General features: G+C 33.7%; 1 pseudogene; it reads right to left on the bottom strand.

The window, feature by feature from the left end:
- Nucleotides 1-660: 660 nt before the first annotated feature.
- LOC133824224 (pyruvate kinase isozyme G, chloroplastic-like) lies at nucleotides 661-6,117 on the bottom strand (annotated as a pseudogene).
- Between the last annotated feature and the right edge of the window lie 236 nt (nucleotides 6,118-6,353).

The raw sequence follows: 6,353 nt of genomic DNA, 5'->3' as shown, positions 1-6,353 counted from the left end.
AAGTTACTCAATAAATTATGGTATTTTCGTAAAAATGTAAGTTTTATGTATAGTTTCGATAATGGTCCAATTAGTCTAGATTAGTGGGTCATTACATGGTTTCACCTGAAAAGCTCAGAGTATCACCATCAAGAATAGTTGGTAATATTAGTAGCTTATTTTTATTATTATATCTATCAATATGGTGATATGTATATACACATAGACTCTTGGTATTGGGATTTATAATAAGTTTAGGCATCTTAAGACTCTAAATCTTGAAACAAAAGGTATAATAGTGAAAGTAGGAAGTAAAAAAAAGTGGCAAAAACCTCTGAGGTCTGGGAATCAACTCTTCTTGGCAGCTGATGAGACATCTGAGGTAATACTACCCACACTACTAGAAGAAGAATCAAGTCCTGCATTTATTTACTGGAAAACTAATTAACACCTGACCTACCTAGATATATAATCATCTATATATAAGAAATGATTATAAACTCATATTTGTTCTTACAATCGATGGCCCTTTAAAGGGAGAACTCAGGGAGAGTAAACTACAATAGATGGTGAAAGAAGAACCTACAAAGAAACAAAGAAAAGGGAGCAAAAAGAAATAAGAAATGAACCCAATGTAATGACATTTAAAACATTATATAAAAATACAAAAGCAGCTTACAGTCAATGCTCTCCAGCAAGAAGAAATAAGAAAGAAAAGTAACCAACAAATGCTCCCACAAATGGTTTCTCTGAAACGACAGCGATATCAGCATGTTTAGCAAAAACAAGCAAAATGTAATTTATGCAATATCCTTGCAAAACCCAGCAAACAAAAATAGATGACAAAACAAGTTTTTACCTCCAAACCATCCGACAATGAATGCTGCCAGAGCCAAAAGGAAAGCAAGGAAACAAACAAAGAATGTCTGAGTCCTTGTCAAATAGAAATTGTCTGATGCCCACTGGTGGATAGCACTAATTGCTAGTACAATAATCAGAAGAACCAAAATAAATGCCACACCAATCTATTGCAAAATAAAAAAAAAGACGTCTTTAAAAAGGTAAACACCAAAAACCAAGGAAAATAAGGAGGGTCTGTAAGTTATTTCTCAACGTCCAAGGTTTAACTACTACTACAATAGCCAATATTGCACCAAGCAGAAGAAGAAGACCAAGAGTAACAAATATATATACCACTCGAGAGAGTCTCCAATTATCATCTTTCCTAAAAGCATATTAAAACAATTTCCATGGAAAAATAATTATTTTCATAATGTCAAATGTCTAAAAGCAGCAAAATTTAACTAAAAACTACATATACAAAAAGCATAACAAGTTTGCTAACCATTTGTAAAATCCACAAGAAAGAGACAGTAGAGCTGGAATGTAGATCAAAGGAAGCAAAGCAGCAAGGAAATCAACCTTGGCAAGTTGATGCGATAACTACCAAATCCCTTGCCATGGTTGGATACATAATTCCTCTTTTTACAATTAAACTAGAAAAGCCAAATTTAATTTTGCTTGAGGAAGTTAAACGAGATTTTCCTTATTCTTGGGATCCTGCATCATTGGAAAAGTGAGGAACTTTCATTTATTGTGGTGATATATAAAACTTTAGTTCTTAGAAAAATTGTTGATATGATGCACCATTTGAACAAGATGTGTATTATCAACTAAATTAATAAGATAGTATTTTGAAATAAACATGCGGTTCCTTATCAATTATCAGGTATTTCAATGCCTACTTTGATAAATAATTAATTAAAATGCAAATTTAAGAGCACTGAAAAACTCTGGTGTGTGCTGCTCAATAGAGCAATGGGGCTATGACCCTAGTAATAGTCTATGCACCTTTTGCACTTTGAGATTTAGTAAGAACTTGCAAAACACAAACTTTATATGCCCCATGAAAATTGATGAAGGAATGGCACCTTAAAATCACTTGTGCCGCAACTTTTTTTATAAAGTATTTAAATGCCAGATTGCAGGCATTATTTTGTATTTATCACATTGAGGATATGTAAGGCAGCTATCTTTGATGTTGAGAATAATTTGGTTAGGACAACAGAAACTGACAAGCATTCCATTGTTTTTTCCCTTTCATTCTTCAGTTTTATTGAGAATTTTGACACTATTTTGGTTACATCATGAGAAATGACAAGACAGAAAATTTGCATCAGACAAGAGGAAAAAGTCATACATAACTGATAACTCTAAAGTGTCTAAGAATCATTAACATTTTTTAACTAGAGAATACTACTATAATTATTTTTGTGGGATACACATTACTACAAAGAAAGCAAAAAATTTAGAAAACAAACATCTTTATTGAGTTTTGATAATACTTTTTCAATAGCCATTGCACATTGGAAATATATTAAGAGGCCACCCAAGGCCAAATGAATTAGTTAACTTACTTTCCGTGGCAGTTTCTCTAGAAAGCATGACCGCATCAGCACCTTCCCATACTGCAATTGCAATGTCAGAGACTTCAGCCCTTGTTGGCGTAGGATGATTAATCATGCTCTCCAGCATGTTTGTTGCTAGAATAACTGGTTTATGCATTCTCTGACACCTTCTAATTATGTCCTCCTGTACGTAACAAGGAAATTTCATTCATGATAGAATCTGAGACAAATTCAAGATTTTAACTTCAGTATTTTAAATAATAATCATTTAAAAAGATGAACTTATCATATATACATATATATATGGGCCCAAAGACATGAAAAGGAAATAAATACGCTGCATGCACTGAGCAAGGATGGTAGGGATGGCAATATATTTTCAATGATACGATATGGTACATCATGAATAAAACGTTCTACATATGGTTATTCAAACTGTTTCCCAAAGCCACAGTGTGCAGCATTCCTTGAATAAGTCAAATGATTAGCAGTTAGTCACGTCTTTATCAGTCTACCTCAAGATGTGCCTATGTTATAAATAGCTGAGAATTATTTTCTTGCTTCACTTTGTGAATGAGTTTCCCTTTTAGTAAGGAAAAAAATGTGAATGGATTTGATTTTCCCCAAGTTGGTCCAAGAATTGATGCATAAAAGTCAAAGCTTTTCTTATTATGCATTAATTAGCAACTAATACTTTATCAAGTAGTGTTCACAGCAAGTGAAAAGGAGTCCACAATATTCCACAAGGAAAAGAGATTCCAAACAGAAATAATAGTACTTGAAAAAATTATCGAAACCACAATATTTCAAAATCCTTTAATACTCTCAAGTATAAATGTCATCAACTTTCTCTACAACGTGCATGATATAGAAGTAATAAAAACGATAACTAAAATCCATGTCTTACCTGTAACAGAGGAACATCCTCAATCGGAAGTTCAGCTCCAAGGTCCCCACGAGCAACCATTGCCTAGTAATAAACTTGTTAATATGATGAATAAAAAGATATGAATTCTTCTGTTCTTTAGCAGAACTGAACATGTGGTTTAGCTCTTTTTCTGTAATTCCTTATCCTTCTCAATGATTTGGATAATGTTTTGAATAAAATAATGAGAGAGAGAGGGGGTACGGTACCAACAATGATCACTGAAGGGTGGATAGGTGTACTAAAGATATAATCTATGACTAAATAAGTGACCATTGATTCACAAAGAGACACTGGAACTAACCCCATCAGATGCAGGAATAATTGAATGAAGATTTGGGATAGAGTCTGCACTTTCAATTTTTACAATCACGTGAATGTCTGCATTGCAACCTAGAAAAGAGATTTTAAAAAATTAGTTCTAAACAAGTAACTGGAGTCAAATAACTGGTACTGAACAAACTGATGATAGAAATAATATTTTACTTTTAAGATAATCTTTCAACTCATGAACCACTCTAGCATCTTTTACAAAAGAGACAACATAGAAATCGACTTGGTTGTCCACTCCAAACTTGAAATCTTCCCAGTCTTTATCTGTACAAAAGACAGATACAACAGATCATGTACTAGACTTATTAACCCCTTTCGATATATAAAAATAAAGTAAATGAAAAACTTCATATCAACACCAAGCATTCCTTGTTACCTGTAATTGAAGGGAGATTTGCACTTTTTCCACGAACATTTAAATGACGTCTTTATTTTAATTCTCCACCATCAACTACTTCACATTTAACAGTATCATGTGTCTTCGACTTAACAAGTAAAGACATCATTCCACCTAACATATAATAGGAAAATTTCAAGTTATTAAAACTAGTAGCAATAAAAAAAATAATAAAAAAAAGATCTTACTTGTATCTGCTTTCAAATAACTTTTAACTAAAGGATGATAAAAGATACAAACAGGCATTAAAAACCATGAGAAGAATATATAAATATAGACATCAGACATTTAAGCTATGAAAAAATGGCATTCTTCAAGTAGTGGTCACTGTACATCAATCAAATACACAATATATAAGGCTCACTGGCTAGCTTAATATTGATGAATGGTACCCATATACAAATCAAAAAATGAAATATGCAACCATTTGAAATGAAAGTATAGTAGTTGCATAGACACAATTGCTTGAGCAATGCAACAGCTACTTCCACATATGACAACTAACAAAAACACTCTCAACATACAATGGCCAATTGGCAATGTTGTAGGCTTTGTCCAGGCCTAAGAAACCCTTGTTCCAGCCAAACATGAGGTTAAGAATGCAATGTCATTATGAAAGTAGTCAAGGTCTCTAATACAGAGTTGCCTAATTAAGGGAAGTAAGCGAAAAATAGGATAGACCAACAACAAGAGAAATGTTCCAATAAATCAGACTCAGGTTAAACCAACTATAAAAAGCCATATACCATGTATTCTATTTCTTCACGCTGACAGTGTTTTCTGTGCTGACTCCTCTTTTAATTGTAAAATTAAATTCTTGTCCTTCTTCAAGCATTATAGGTTGAGGTAAATCTCCACTTCGAACCTCAGGCCCCTGGAAGAAGAAATTGGTTGTCTCACACTCTCTTGTATTCATTACAACTTCACAACACATGTAAGAAAAAATATATAAATAAATGAGGATGAGACTCTCTTGTACTGAAGACACACTAATCTTAAAGGAAGTTATTGTAAAAGGCACGATGTTTTCAACTGTCACTCCAATCATAGTTTCAGATTTTAAGATATTGCACACTTTGTGAATATAGAAAAGGGTGCACTCTAGACTTAATATTATAGCTTGAACTTGACATCAGAAGCAAGTATTTGATTCAGAGGAGAAGAGTAAAAGAAATTATAGCAAGCACAAAATATATTAATTCTAATAACTTATCATATTTGTCATTGTTAAAAAAAAAATCATATGCTTTATATGAAACAGCTTATACTTTAATGCAGGCACTATCAATAGGCTTGTGTCATAAAGAAAAGGGGCCAACACACCTTGGTGTCCAGCATTCTGGCGACGACCTTGTCATCAAACTGAGAGTTGTACTCTTTAACAAGATCAATGGTTTTCTGGTGTGATGAATGGTCCCCATGAGACATATTTAAACGTTCCACATTCATTCTAGTTTCTTCCAGTTTCCATATCATCTCACGTGTGCTTGTGGAGGGACCAATTGTACAAACTATCTTCGTTTTTCTTCGAATGTTCGAAGTCGCCCTTGCCTGGTCCATAGAGTAATATTCAATGGACTGATCATCATAAAGAGAGTACTTGTCCTGAAAAAGAAGAAAACCAAAAGAAAAAAACATAAATTATGAATACTTCAAGTTTACATAATGCTTTTTATCAATAAGAATTAACAAAACATGAATAATAATATGCACATCCACTTCAAAAATTCACCAAGGCTTGATATGTTTCCGGAAACCATGCAAGGGAAAAATTATATATACACATGTAACCATATAAGAGTCCCTTAAAATTGTACAATTACCATATAGAGAACATTTCCATAAAACAAAACCCCAATAGGGTGAATTTAACAACTCCAAAAATGAAACAGAATGACCAAAGTTAAAGAATCAATTCAAAAAAATGGAAACATGCATAGCTCATCTCCGTTTACGTTATTACGAGGCTTCCCAAATTTCTCAGCAACCAAACAGCAAAAACAAACAAAGTCATAGCCACTCAAAACCAAAACCCACAACGGAAAGTATACATACAGGGCTCCCTGCAAGGCCATTAGGCGAGTTGAGCTGGCCTCAGTATCTCTCCTCGGCTATTGTCATGGATCTAACAGTGAATGCATGGCTCTTCTGGGCACGTTTCTTTCTAGGCCTGGATTGAAATGCAAGGAAATCGCTAAGGCGCTTGGAGGACAATAGAAAATCAGGGGTCCTCTCGGCATCACTCAACAACCCATAAATTAATATGAAGAAGACACCACCCTTTTCCCTTTAAGCCACTACCACGAACCAT

The sequence above is a fragment of the Humulus lupulus genome, chromosome 3, assembly GCF_963169125.1.
Source record: "Humulus lupulus chromosome 3, drHumLupu1.1, whole genome shotgun sequence".
Classification (NCBI taxonomy): domain Eukaryota; kingdom Viridiplantae; phylum Streptophyta; class Magnoliopsida; order Rosales; family Cannabaceae; genus Humulus; species Humulus lupulus.
The sequence above is the reverse complement of the archived record's forward strand: the minus strand, read 5'-3'. Positions and strand labels throughout refer to the sequence as shown.